At 38.0% G+C, this 15583-nt stretch overlaps 1 pseudogene; it reads right to left on the minus strand.

Moving 5' to 3' along the window:
- Window positions 1-15583, minus strand: part of LOC122811498 — a 42155-nt pseudogene that overhangs the window by 9685 nt on the left and 16887 nt on the right.

Below are 15583 nucleotides of genomic sequence, written 5' to 3' on the forward strand. Positions count from 1 at the left end.
ACAAAAAGTCACTGGTAAAAATCAGGAAGAGCAACTGCCATAATGATAGCAGCTCTCTAATTAAACTAAAAAGGAAACTAAGAGGGCTAATTAAGTCAAATAAGGTGAATTATGAGGTCAAGATAGCCTCACAGACTAAAGACAACCACAAGGCCTTCTACAGCTATGTTCATAACCTCAAAGGCAGCACACTTCAGTGAGATGAACTGGTGGTTAATGGTGCCATCTTCACTAAGAGCAGTGACATAGCGAATTTGCTGGCTCACAAATTCAGCCCAAACTTCACCCCCCACTCCCCCTGTTTCCCTCCAAGAAATACCTATTACCATACCCCCCAACTATTAACAGGAAGAAACCTGATGGCAATTTCCAAGGCCAAAAAATATAGCCTCCGTGGGGCTGACAATATCCCAGGATGCCTCCTCAATACGTCATTATCAGGACTGCTTCAGTCACTTTTCAACTATGGGATGGGAGGTTGGCATAATGGTTAAGGTGCTTACCTTACAAAACCACAAGGTATAGGGTTTGAGTCTCATGGCATACTTGGCTAGGCTTAAAATGTCCCACAAGGGCAGTTAGCCTATTACTAATCTGTGAACCTACAGCCTCAAAATAGGCTTTGTATCACAAGAATGGAGGACTACAATGGTTATCCCACTTCACAGTGGTGGACCATAAACTGACCCCAGAAACTACAGGCCATTTTAGTCTGACTAGTCTAATATGCAGTGCCATGGAACAAATTATCATGGAAATGATAAACTAAGACATGGGCAATCTTCAGACACTGGACCCAACAAAATCTGGCTTTATCAAGGGAATATTACACCTATTAAACCTGGTACTTCTTTAAGAAGGTCACCAAGGCAATAGATGAGGGAAAAACTGTGCATAGCACCTACCTGGACCTGGCTAAGGAATTCGATACAACACAACACCTTACTTGGGTACAGTTGACAAATTCACCAAACATGAAACCCTGAAATAACTCACTGGATTGCCAGCTGACTCACAGACAGGAGCCAGGAGGTCAGGATTGGTGATACTATCTCCACTAAGAGACTGGTCAGGAGTGAGGTACCTCAGGGCTCCATGCTGGGACCACTCCTATTTTGCATCTACTTCTCAGAGGAAAAGGCTAATGTCACAGGCTTTTGGCTGGCCATGTTTGTAGTTGACTGCAAACTGGGAGCATCTTCTATTCCCCCATGACACAAACATCTTATGAGAGAGTAACACAGGCAAATGACTCTTACTAAAGTCACGGACTAAAACTCCATGCCAAGAAATGCATTATAGTGCCTTTTGGGAAAACTGTCACACAGGCTAATTACTCCACCAATAAGACACCCTTAAAAGCTGAACTAGTAGTCAGGGATCTGGGAGCATATGTAGACAGTAATCTTTCTTGCCTTTGACCAACATGTAGCCAAGGCAGTAAGAAAATCATTCTACATCACCCATGTTATAAATAAGAGCATGGCATCCAGGTCCAAGGAGGTCATACAGCCACTTTACTTGGCAGTTATCAGACCCATTGTGGAGTATAGTGCCCTCTTCAGCATCTACCTGATCAGACATGTGCAACAGTTAAAATGCCCATAAAGGTTCCTTAAATGGAGAATCCAGGGTATAAAACACATTGTCCTATACTGATTGCGCTAAAGCCCTATCTCTACTCTCTGTCTCCTGCAGTTCACTGACAGGTGATTTACATCTAGCTTACAAAGCATCCTCAGATCCAGCTCTGATAGATCTTTTGCACATGTGCAAAATGAACAGCATCAGAACCACTAGATCAAAGGGTTTATTTTTTTTTCTGTGACATAAGATATGTTGGCAAGACAGATGTGCCTCAGAGGATCCCCATCCATTTGGGGCAGAGTCCATCCCCAACCTTATTTAAGCATAAGCTTGACCAATGGATGGGAAATCAGAAATTCACCCCAGGTTTGTCCCCCATGTTTCTGATAGTTAGAAGCAGACAGTAATGCCTAAACATATTCCCCACATAACCTCTAGAAACTTCCTAGCATACCCTCTCCTAATGAACACCCATGATACACAGGGACACAACTGGGTTGGATTGCACAGCTAGGCTTGTATAGGTCCTTGTCATTAACCTAATATATAACTATGACCTTATATGTCAAATCTTCTGGTTCATTTGGCGCACCTGCAACTTTTTAGCAAGTCAAGTCTGTTTCTGAATCTGAACTATCAGCACTGCATCTGTGAGTCTGTTATGCCAGATCATTTTGTGTTATTTCTTTGAAAGACACAAATAACCTGCAAATCCTAACTCCGTACTGTGTCGCATAAAACAGTAAGTTTTGGCACTAAGTATCCATCTATCTTTCCAGCCAACATTCTAAGATCAGGCCAACATATTAATATTTTGTAAATGTGAAAGAACAGGTAAGACATGATCAGAAAAACAAGGCACACTGTACAAGAAAGTTCAGTGAAGGCTGTTCATGACTAAAAAATCAAGAAAAGGCAACAGTTCAAAATGTAGTGTTGGAAGAGATGTATACAAGTAATAGTCTCAGTTCCTGGGCTTCAGTGAGTAAAGTTATAACTATGACTTCCCTGTGGTGCCGGGCATGGCAGGACCTGGCTATGTCGTGCACTAAGTCCTACATGTGCAGCCATTATCATTGTATGTTGGAGAATTTAAGAACCTTAAACTCTTACATTCATTCATTCATATCATTCTCTGGACTCCATGTGGATAATATCAAACAATATACAAACAGAATACTTAGTATATGATCTACTGTTCTCCACATATTTCTGTATAACATGTTGAGTAAATCTTCATGGTAGAAGTAGTTTCAGTTATTTCAACCAATGAATATCAGAGAATTAAAATCAAAATGTAAAAAGTAAATTGAAAACTTAAAATTAAAATGTATCAAAGCTGTGTGATGCAATACATGTATATCATTACCAAAGAGGTTCAGACTGTTAATTGTCAGTAAAGTACTAAAAGTGAGTGAAGAATTAATCTCAAAGTCACCCTGAGGACATAGGCTGCTATTCCAAAGTACAGCTATGGAACAAAAGTACTCTGCCAGCAGCCTCAGGACTTGCTACACTGCTCATCTTGAAGATGACCTGCACTGCAGGTAACTGATAAAACAAAAGGCTAATGATTAAAAGTTAAGGCTGAATCTTTGACTCAGGCCACTTTGTGTAGTAGCTTCACTAAAGAGTCGGTGACTAATTTTAGCCAAGTTCAAGCTTGCCTGTCTGTGGTACTGCAATGCACTGTGCAGAGCAATAAAGTGGATGTAATGAGGTATAACTCACACTAAAATCTCCCTCCTACAAGATCTAGAGGAAGCTGAAACCAGATTAGCTGGGAGCATTGCAGTCTATCCTCACTAACGTTGTACTACCAAAGGTTAGATTAGCTAAGAACAAAACAGTCTCTTATGCAAGTTAAATTTAAATTGTTCAAAAAGTTGCAAAGCACTTATTCTGGGTTTAGTTGTCTGTGTGGAGCAACAAGTCAGATTCATGAGGCACAAAACTTAAGGTTCAAATATCAGAGCAGCAGAAATACATACGTGAGGGTCGGCATGGTCGGTGGCAATTTTGTGCAAGTTCAGCAAGGCATGGTTTAAGTTCTTCTCCAGTTTCAGGGCATATTCGATGGCCTGAAGGCCGTTTCCCCACTCATCACGGTCTGGTCTCTGAAACAAGTCAAGTAAATTGTTTTTATAATACAGACTTTTTTTATGTCAGTAACTTTCATACAGATCAGATGCCATTAATAGCGGGGCATCACAAAATCTTTTAGTGCACATAGACTTTCACTGTACTGCTCTACAGTTTGCTGCCCTTTTGAAAACACTCTGAAAATATGTGGCCATGTGATTGAGATAATATAAATATTACTACTGATGATGTAGCTGTTCTGGTATAAAATGACAATATGAAGAAAAAAATCCCAACAATGACCTGGAACACACCGGCTTTATTGACAACACAATGTTCCTTCGACCAAGCGCTTTCACCAGTAATTGGCTTCATCAGAGTCAAAGAAAACCTCTTATTACAACAGAATAAATAGTAAAAACTTGGGATTTTTTTCTTAATTTTTCAAGTTTTCTTTCCCTGTTGGGAATTTGTTTTTACTGTATAAAATGACAATACACAGAAAATATCGATAACTGCCAAAGTCAGTAGACTACATTTGCCATAGTAAACACTAGATCATAAATGTCATGGTTTTCAAATGTCTTTCAGAAACGTTCACTGTATGCATGCTGTGATCTTCGGCTATCAACAAAGAACTAACTCCATAGATTCTTCATGAAAACTGCGCTCAGAAGCTCTAGTGATATACTGTATTGCTCACTTTACTGTACTCTACAATCTTCTTACCTACATCCTACAGAAAAATGAACATTAATATGTACTGGTAAAACATTTGGTATGGAACTGTACAATGACAGTGCCATGGTTATTCACACGGGGTCCAGGAAATATCCTGAAAACTCTGGCCCCAGATTTATAGGCTCATAGGTTGGTACAAGGCTATTGGCCCTAGGGCCTATACAAGCCAAGCCATAACAATTCCCTGGATATTTCTTCCCACAATATTTATTCCCTTAATAAATGGGCTTGTTATGGCTGCTAGACAAATGTCTACTGAGTAACATCAGAAAACTGTCTTGTACAGCATTTAATTCAGACAGTACATACAAAAGATATAAACAGGCACTAAGGACAGTTTCTTTATTTTGGGCAAAGGATATTGGTGAGCTGGAGACCATTAGTGTCCTGATGTGGGTCAGACAGTACTGGTATATTGGTCATTCCCGGTATTATAACAAATGCATATATCAAATTGTTTAACCATACTAGAATGGTGTTCACTCTATGGATCTGCACTATGACAAGGTGGCAATCATGTTTTGGGTGCCTCCTTTGAAAGCACATTCTTAAGATTTTTGCACTATATAACGCTCAGTATTTTGGCTGTTTATACTTTAATACAATTGAAATCGCTTTTTTTTATTTTGTTGCAACAATGCATTTATTCTGAATGATTTTCAGTGTGTTTTGTGTATATTTACAATGCATTATATGTCACTATTTACTCTCTTTTCCTCTTATATTGCCTCTTACTTTCACACTAATATTGTGTTACTTCTGCTTGGCCTGGTTCTTGGCTTTAAGTTTTCCTACCCCCATCAAGGTCACCTACTTGGTTAAGTGAAAATAACTAAAATCCTACCAACCTGGGTTTGATTCTATCAGTTTTTCCTTCCATGTTGTGTGACTTTTAGTTACTTAATCAGATGGTATCTTATCAACCTTGAAAAGAGTCACATCTGCTCTGCTCAGCTTTCTTTATTATAATATGCAGACATTTACTGTAACTTATTGATTTATTATTTATTTGTTTTTGTGGGTGTAGATAACACTGTGTTAATGCAGTGAAAAAGCAGAAACAGCCTTTTGTGAAAGTCCACCTTTTAAAAGTGGGGTAGCAACTACTTTCGTGTTTGTGACATGACCACTCGCATTGTTCTGACCATCACTGGACTAATACTAGTATATAATGCTTTAATGGCATCTTACTGCGTGACTAGTATACAATATGAATTCTTGATGGAAATGTGAAAAACCTAGACAACTTGAGTCTGTTGTCTGAACAGCATAATCCTTTACAAGTATCTACCATATCAGACAGCATAACAGGTTATATCAGTAGTATGGCATGAAGTGTGCATGCAATGCATTAATTACTTTCAGTATTTTGTGTAGCGACTTACTAGTCTAGAAATAACTAATGCCTGTGAAATGTGTTAGTATACTAATACATGTTTTACTGACTAACTGATGAGCTTTGTATGATTAAAAGTACTTCTTACAAAAGTTGCTGCGATTTGTGCAATGTGATGCTGTAAAAACAATGTATATTTGTAGCTGTCTGCTATCATTATAGCCGCAACAAAATGATATCACAATCATGACAGCTTATACATTTGCTGTAACCTTTAATACCCAAAAGAGTGACCAGACAATTTACAAATGCTGCAAAGTTTATCCCTTTCTTCAGGATGGTGAGTAGCCATTTTGGTCCTGGAATGTCCAAGACATTTCCTTACTGTCCACCCAGGAGGGTATTACAGCATTTATAGCAGCTTTCCTGCTCCTGCTTATCTTATATGGCGGCCTTATTTTTACTGTTTTAACCTGTCAGAAGCCAGGAAATAAAATGTTAGTTTTCTAATTTCTATCACAGGCTGCCCATGATAATTCTCCTTAAGTCACGAAATGTAACTGGCCAAGTCTAATGCTTCTTCATTTTAATAAACTAAGACATAACTATTTGTAAAGAAATCATCACCAAGTTAACAGCACCATTCTTAAAATGAAACCCAAATGACACTGACAGCAAATTTTCTGCCATGATACAAACTATGTCAAACTGTCAAAACAACTCACTATCTTGATATCATTTCAGTGTCAGAACCACAGCTGATTTAGAAATATATACTATGAAAATACTCCCCCCAACTTTAAACTTCATTTATTTATCTCATACCTCTCCCTATGGTCACTGCAGGGTCATGAACTAAAGTAAAGTCTGCAGATAACCCAGGAACTTCTGTATGACAAAGTAAAATATGTCATAAACTGCATTCTTGTAACTAGCAAACCGAGCACATCACTGAAAATACAAACTGGTAGTGACACTGTATGACAATCCAAGAAAAGTGCCAGCCAGGTCAAGATTAAAATAATAATTTAAGAGCTTTTGTCCCAAATCATTGTGGGACGACTTCAGAATAAAATTACATCATAGAACCACTTAGATACTTATATTAATTCAACAAATGATTGCAGTGGACCAACCATATTGAGAATTAAATCTAGATGTTAATTACACAAGCACTTGCCTTATAAAATCAGAGTGCTATAAATTAAATCGAATAAACCTAATGAATATTTGAAAATCTAAAAATTCTAGAAATTACAAAACACCACCTGTAATACGATCCAAGTTTAAAAGACATGTTTTAGCCCTAGTGGTGCAGAGGTATTAAGGAAAAGTTGCCACCAAAGTTCCCTCTTTGTCTAATAGCATTCCTCCAATACATGACTAACAGTATAATGCCACCAAAAGTGTGCATGTCCCTATCAATATTTCTTTGCTAACCACAGTGAAATGCATCTTTAAACAAGTTCTATTGCACAAGGATTTACTTAAAACAAAATAAACATTTTTGAATAAAATGCTTCAGTCATACTAGAACGTGTGTAATTAAGGCTCTACCAACCCTAGTGATATTTATTCCCTTCACTTTTTTCCTTGGGGATAAACCTTATCACTCACTAGTAATTCCTATGTTATCTACACTATAGTGCAACATATTACCTAAATGTGCCAGTGTTAACAGGTGATGTTCTTCACAGTCCTATCTATATCAATTGTAGATTGTCTGGTACACAAAGCAACAAAGTACAATATAATTTGCTCGTCTCTAATGTAAGATTTCATTCTTGAGCTAACTTTACAAGCTCTGATCAAAACACCTATTCAAAGTTTATTCTTAATTACACACACAAGATTGTTAAACTGATAATTCCATAATACAAGTTGTCATAAAATGTATTACTACTATAGTGCCTAAATCAATTTGATGCACTTTATGTATCAGTTATGCTAAATATATGTTTTTTAAAACTACATGGGTAGGTTGTAAGCTGCAAATAAAGGTTTGCCTACCCTGATATCCTGGAGCAAAATCTTCCCACCACGGCGATTCTGGAATTTAAGGAATCGCTCCGACTGCTCCTGCTTCTCATGGGACAGCTCCTTGAAGAACTCGTGAAACTTTTCCAGGGCCACGTCATCGCGGTTAAAATAGGAGGACTAAAAATGAAGTGAAAACTCATACTTGTTAGTTAAAGTATTAGTCCAAACCACACTGCAGCACAAGTTCTGATACTCTCCAGATTAGAAGGACATCAAATAAACCAAACTGTAAGTCAACAGTATTCTGGGTCTGTTTGCAAGTTGTTGAAACATTGCTCTTAAAGAACTCCTCCGTTTTGAAACTGTATTTGCCCTGTGCTGATCCTAAGCAGCCTATAATTAAAGACTGATGCAGTAAAAAACATTAATTTGGAAGTATTAGATCTGGACATTCTACTGAAAATCATCAGCAGAGTGGAGATGTACCAGGGAATTACAGGTTGTTCTACACTTTGTATCTGTTCCTCTTTTTTAGATGGAGGAGTATTGCTTAAAGACAGGTTTCTGTATCCCTCACAGAGGATAGGCATACCTCATTCTTACTTGCAACTCCTATGTGATGTTATATCCATTAATGAGCTAAGGTAAATATAATGGTATCATAACTCATCAGTGGTATTTCATTTAAATAAATATAAATTATAATCAATGTTCATGTGGCAAGTATGCAGTTTCCTTGCTAACAGTGGGTAAAGTAATATATAAAACTGAGTGTGGTAGATGCTGGTGGTGGTGGGGTTAAGTTACACAATGTTTTAAGCTTTCCAGTTATATGGAGTGTTTGAGAAATGGAATTCTGGTTCTATGCAAATAGATTTCTCTAAATTAAATACAACTACTACTGCCAATTCAGTTACAGTAAAGTTATTACATGTTACATTGAAAGTAGTAGATTTGATCATATGCAGTTTGCTCAAAGAGATAAAAAAAATCTGCAATAAGCTCAAAATTAAAATGAGAAAAGAGTAACTTGTATAGAGAATGCAACCCCACTTTGCAAACTCCATTTGGGGATCTTCACCCTTCACATCTGCTTAATTACAATAACAGCGATGTCTTACATTCTTGGTTAAGGGGAAGTTAAAAAAACCCAGCTTCATGAAATTCAGGTATACTGACAAAAACAAAAATACAGGTGAACATTGCTTTGCTAAATGTCAGAATTACTTGCAATAAAACTGGTGATCTAGAAGGATTTCCTTGGAAGATATTAATATCATACCATTACAGAAATCTGGTTTTAAGCTTCAGCATCCAATTTCAATGGTTGCAGATCTGATGAGACAGGTGGCAGCTTCTCTGTATTCAGAGGAGAACACCTAAAAGTCAGAGGTCAGGAAAATGTACTGGGTCTAGAAAATGCTCATACAGTTAAGTATCACTTTGTACTAAATGTATTATAGGAGCCCATCATATGCCTTATGGCACACTTACTGCTCTAACACAGTTCAGACACTGAGTGAGTATATCATCATCAGCTTGCCCATACATTGACTATGGCTGCGATTCAGGCAGGCTTACTGTGAGGAGGGGAGCCTTAACATAGCCATTTCCACCCTTGCAGCAAATCTTTCAGATTCTTAGACTGATCTGCCACTGAGGTTTTCTCCTTGTGGGGCCTCAGCATAGAGGGTGGTCTCACAAGCAGAGCTGCTTGATAATGCAGCAGTCCAGGGGAGTGGCTAAAGCTAATTAGTCATGTATTCTCTTCCCAGAAATGTCAGTGGCTCCAAATTTACACAGCCGAGTGATTCAAAGAATCACATTTACATATTTTTGTTAGAAGAGAAATTCTCAGCCATAAAACCACAGTGGCAGAGCTCTGTCTGGCTTATCTAGTGCCCAGTGCCATTACCTCTAGCTGGCTCGTCTAGTGGCTGGTGCCACTACTCAGTCTGGTATTCCTCAAATCTAAGTTGAGGAAGAAAGAAAGTCCTACTGAGCACCGGAAAAAAATATTTCCTTCAACTTTTAACAACTGCCAACTGTAGCAAGCTACAGCATGAGACATGCTACAACTTACAGCACACACAAAGCACTGACTGAAGGGCTTTAACCCTGTGTCCTGACTAAAACCATTACTGGCATTCATTTCTGTAATGACATTCAGAAATATGCCTATGGAATGAAAACTAGCACTGCAATACCAATGTATGTATCTATCTCCCAGTCCTGCCCCTTAACACCTTGCATCCAGGAAAGCTGTCCCCTTCATCCCACCCTAGCTACACTTCTTCACAGCAGTCACTCATTCATTCCCATGGGAGTACTTGCAGTGCAGATAACTTCAGTATGGGGGTTTGGGGTTTTATTACTATGTGTATAAGTACATACTTGTATGTGCATGTCTGTAGGGGCATAAATGAACTTGCATGAATGTATGTGTCTGACTGAGTGTTGCCATGACTAGGATTGACTTGGGGGGGGGGGGTTGGGGTGAATGACTGAATACTTCCGTGACTGATTGGCTGAGGGAGGGTTTGTGTGAATCTGTGTACGTGTGTTTGTCTTGGTGTCTGATGGGTGTGTGTGTACGCATGTGTCAATAGAAGGTTGTCTTTGCTAATAACATACATGGGTTGCAGGAGAGCGAACACTACCACTATCATGTCAAACACTACTAATGTTTGCTAAAGTGTGATTCAGAGAGAGGCACATGAGACTACAATGAGGTCTTTGTCATTTGTGGAAGTAGTGTCTCTAAACTGAATTTTCTTACCAGTGAGGTAGTTGACCAACCTGCAGTAGGTAGTTACTGCAAGCATTAAATCTTTCTGAATCCCAGGATATGCTACCAAATGTTGAGTCACCTAATCAAGCAGTCCATCATCTTCACTAAATTTGTGGTTTCCCACTGAGTGTGTGAACATCCATAGCCTGCTTATCATGTACTCCCCAGTATAGCTGCAACATCTCAACGTGCATGGCCCCCTCCAATGTGCCCCCCTCCTGTAAACAACAACAACACAATGAAAATGTATGCCTTAAAGTTCATAAGGCAGAAGTCTCAGCAGCACAAACACATGCACACACATCATGTTTGGAAGAAATAGTATGAAAGCCAACCAAGGGTAACAATGTCTTAGATATCATATTGACAAACTTAGGATCTTTTCTACTTCACACTCATGACATCATCTGCAATTAAAATCACAATATCATTACATACTTAAGAGTGAATTCAGTCATGAACGTATTATTCCTAAACTTTACTACTAAAAACCATGTTGCAGGGAATGATATCAAATGAAATCAAACTCAGATATCACTCTGAATAGCTCATTTATGTTCATAAGTTTGATTGTTAAACTTATGAACTAGTGGTCTTCAAGAAGCTTGACTGCTGTCACTCGTTGTGGTCAAACATATGAACTAGTGTCCCTCAAGAAGCTTGACTACTGGTCACTCGTTGACATTTTTCTTTCCCTTAGACATGGGTGTGCCCTTTCCCCATTGTAATGTGACCTTGAGGTTGGCATATTTAATTAGCAAGGAGTGTGGGGGGTACTGCCCCTGCAAAAATGTTGTTTGACCTTTTCGGTTTACACTGTCAACTATTTTCATGTCAACTTTAAGCAGTTTAGATTAATATCATTAGACGCGGGTTACCTTTAGTACGTCGACAGCCCATTACATCGAATTCCACTTCACCGATGCGGCAGAACATCGACAACTGCCCCCACACCCCCCTAACTTAATATTCCAACTCCGAGAATGCACTACCGTGGGGGTACGGGGCAAAGTTCAGGTGGATGGCCAAATGGTAACTTACCATGTGGGAAACTTTGGCTCTTTATTTGTCGATGTTCTGCCGTATCAGTGAAGTGGAAATCAATGTAGTGGGCTGTCGACGTACTAAGGGTAACCCCATTAGACGCATGTGTGTGTGTAGGTTTATAGGTATTTACTAGGCTATTGATCTGTGAGATATTCAGAAGTCTAGCTTTACATTTCCAGGGTAATTTTTATCTTTTACATTTTGTGTACAAATACCACAGAAGCAAGCAGAATGGGGACATGTTGGGACATTTCCTTGTTGGTCCTATCCATGACTGACATAGGTGTTAACTAGGGGGAATTTGGGGTTTCCCATCCATTTGTCCAAATTAAATTTTAACAGAGTTAAAGTACTTCAGATTGTGTAGCGTGGGAAATAGTTCCACAGAACAGGCATTCTCTAATACAGACCTATCTCTTCAATATGACTGAGATCCCTTGCGTAGGTGTTCACTCTACCACTTTCGGCTTCCTACAGTAAATTCCAACTTCTATTGCCTATTCTTTGTGCCCCTAATTGCAACCATCCCTATCAGCAGTCTCATTTTCAGTGCTGGCTTAGTTCTTAGTATACTTTGTTACTTTAATCAATGTAATATTCTGTACAACTGTTCTTAAGGATCTGAGTCCAAAATCCCATTCTTTTCTTATTTCTTGAATTACCCTCCTGCTTCAACATCATCCCTTTCTACTTTAAACTAACTTTCTGCTTGTGTTATGCATAAGAGGCTTAACTGTGTTGCTCTAAAATATCCCTTCAAATCAACCAATTCTAAACCTCCTTGTTCTATTGGAAGGATCAACTTAACCCACTTGACACTTGCCCTTTTTGTCTTCCAAATAAAATCCTTCAACTCTTTATTAATTACTATCCACAACTTCTCCTCTGGGTGATAAAAATATACCTGACCTGTGTATAAAACTAAAGAGACTAAAAATATTTTTACTGTGTGCATTTTGCCAACAATATCCATATGCAAGAGCTTCCAGTTTCTCAGTTTTTGTATTATCTTTTGTTTAGTTTCTTCCCACAAATCTTTAGCTGCCATAATAGAATCCTTTTTAATCCATATTCCCAAGTACTTCATTGTATTATATCCCCATAAATATGGGTATTGCTGTACCAATTCATGTGTTTGTACATAGTTTACAGATATAGAGTTTATTTTACCTTCATTAGTTTTATTTCCTGAAAAAATCCAGACAGTCCATTTCTGAACCTTAGGAAATATACTTTATTCAAGATCAGATTATAACAGGTTTTGTATCTTAAATAGTGAGTCTGAAAAACAGATGCATGGATTAGAAATTAGCGGAAGTACATGGCAGGTAACTATGGGATAGTTGCCCCAAACCTGTAGAAATGGGGTATGTAGACTTTTTATCAGACTGTTAACTAAATATAACAACTTATAGAACCATAATAAAACCCAAAGACTATGAACTGCACAATACTGAAACAGACGCACTGCAGCCACTAAGACACACTGCATTTAATTCAAAATACAAAGATAAATTCTTTTATCTTAGCTCCTCACCAATACTTCATCAGATAAATGAAACCTACAAACTGTCCATTTTAAAAATCAAATTAAAAAAAAGTCACATGATGGTTCATATCTGTAAACATTAAAGGTGCCAATGTATCCTAAAGGGATTTTTAAACCAGTACAGCTACTGCTGTTATTTCAACAGACAAGCAATAGATAATACTTTGAGTCCTTGGAATTAATACATACTTGTTCCAAAATGACAAATTTCAAATTCTACTCTGGACAATCAATAAGATGTTTACAAAGTGCATTGGTTTAAAAAATATATATATATTTGAATCCACTACCAAGCTTAAAAACGAGGAGAGCTGAAATGACAGCAGTAGCTGTGCTGGTTTAAAATCCTTTTGAGATGCATTGCATCTTTAAACATTAAGGCGCCAAACTGTCATGTGACTTTTTAATTTGATTTAAAACAATGGAGAGTTTGTAGGTTTCATTTATCTGATCAAGCCTTGGCGAGGAACTAAGACAAAAGCGCTTATCTTTGTATTTTGAATTAAACGTGGTGTGTTTTGGTGGCTGTAGTGTGTCTGTGCTTCAGTATTGTGCAGTTCATAGTCTTTGGACAAAACAACAGACAACTAAAATCCATGGCATAGCTGCGGATGGCCCACTGAACTCACAACCACTGTTCCCTGACTTAGACCTACAAGAGATTCATTGGTCAGTGGGGAATCTTAACAGTCCTTGTTCAGCAACCATTTCAAAAGGTGGGCTCAGTGTAATTACCAGCGAACTGGGAGAATACTTAGGAGAGTCCCAATTGAGGTTTACCCAATTATTTTTAATGCAGGAAGATCTAGAGCAGCACTGGAGATACTGCAAGTAATGGTGCCTTACCTAGAGACAGTAGCATTTCAAATTTTCTGAACAATGGTCTGTATACGGTTCCTAAATCGAATGAATGGCCTCAGAAAAAAATTAGATTTTAATGTGAACAATGCTCCAGTTATACCAAGTATGGTAAATGATAATTTGGATGTCTTTGAATATAAACTCATTAAAGTCCGTAAACTGCAACTAGACAGCTATCTACTTGAATCTATTAGGACAAATAGAGTCCTGAAAAAGCTAAGAGTAAGGAAATACCCTGCTGGTTTAGTCACTAACTTAGCCTTACACAATGATTTATTACTACTGTTTGATAAGCACACTTGTGAATTCATGGAGCTCCTCATGAAACATAATGCAAGAGTAATTGATGAACTTCTGACATTAGTGTTCTTGATAAAACTATTATTGAACACATGAATTACGATCACCACAAGCTTCAACATTCACATATTTATCATTCCATGGATGTTCAAATTGAGAGGATTAAAGAGGAAAAATGGGAAACTCGAAAGGGATAGGCTGGATTATATTAATAACAAAGCCTACCCCCATCACCACTACCACAAGAGTGGGGTAATATGATGAATCGCAGTAATAATCAAGCAAGATCACCCAAGGTACATATGGGGTTAATCAATACCAAGGTCAACAGGGTTTATGGGATTCCCCTTTTAATGTTCCACTCCCTGAATGCTTGGAGTGGCTGATGTAGAACCAGCAACAACAACGGGGTCCATGATCAGGCTGCAGTTACCCACCTCAGCTTCCAAGGGCACAATGGGTGAACACAACAAACAGGAAAGGCTGGAAGCATTAATTCAAGACACAAAACTTTAGAGATGAGATAACTTGTTCCATTGTGACTGACCAAGTAGGTGACTTTAATTTTTTAATTACAGTTCTTCTGTTGTGCAACAAAAACGTGCTAATATTTTATCTAAGGGGCTTTCCTTTGTCACTGGAAAAGGGCTACTATTATTAATATCTTACTGGACTTGAAGACTTATGCAAGGAAACAAACCAAGAATCAAATGGTGAAGACAAACCAAGAAAAACACACCTGTGGTAGTGGGAATGAAAGGAAGATAATCCAGCAATACTTTCCTGCTCCATTAATTCTCTTTTAAGATTAAAGCATTATACTATTTTTAATTTTTTTTTATTTTGATTGGGGACTTTGGACTTGTGATATGCTTGGTGTTATATAATCTGGTTTGCAATTGTTGCTTTTAGTTCTGATGAAGTTCCAACACTTAGGAACAAAAGCGCTCAAAGTTTTGTAAATACATTTTGGATAGTACTGCTGACTTGCCTTCCTTTCATTCCCACTACCACAGATGTTTTTTTCCTTAGTTTGTCATACAAGGAAGCAATTTGTCTTTTGTTTGGCAACAGTAAGCCAAGGGAATATGATGTGAAATTGCCATGTGGTTGTAACCTCCCTACCACCCAATGTAGAATTTGTTTGAAAAGATGTACGAGTGGGACTTTAGATTTAATTTAGTGAGCAATTTGGATCCTTGTTGTTCAAACTTGTTTAAAGAAGAGTTGTACTTAATCTGTGGTTAAAGAACCTCTGGTATTTGGGTAATGAAACCCAACAAAGGGGTGGGGTGGTTCTTCTGGATAA

Source organism: Protopterus annectens, chromosome 9.part0 (assembly GCF_019279795.1).
Source record: "Protopterus annectens isolate FY-2018-M chromosome 9.part0, PAN1.0, whole genome shotgun sequence".
NCBI lineage: Eukaryota > Metazoa > Chordata > Ceratodontiformes > Protopteridae > Protopterus > Protopterus annectens.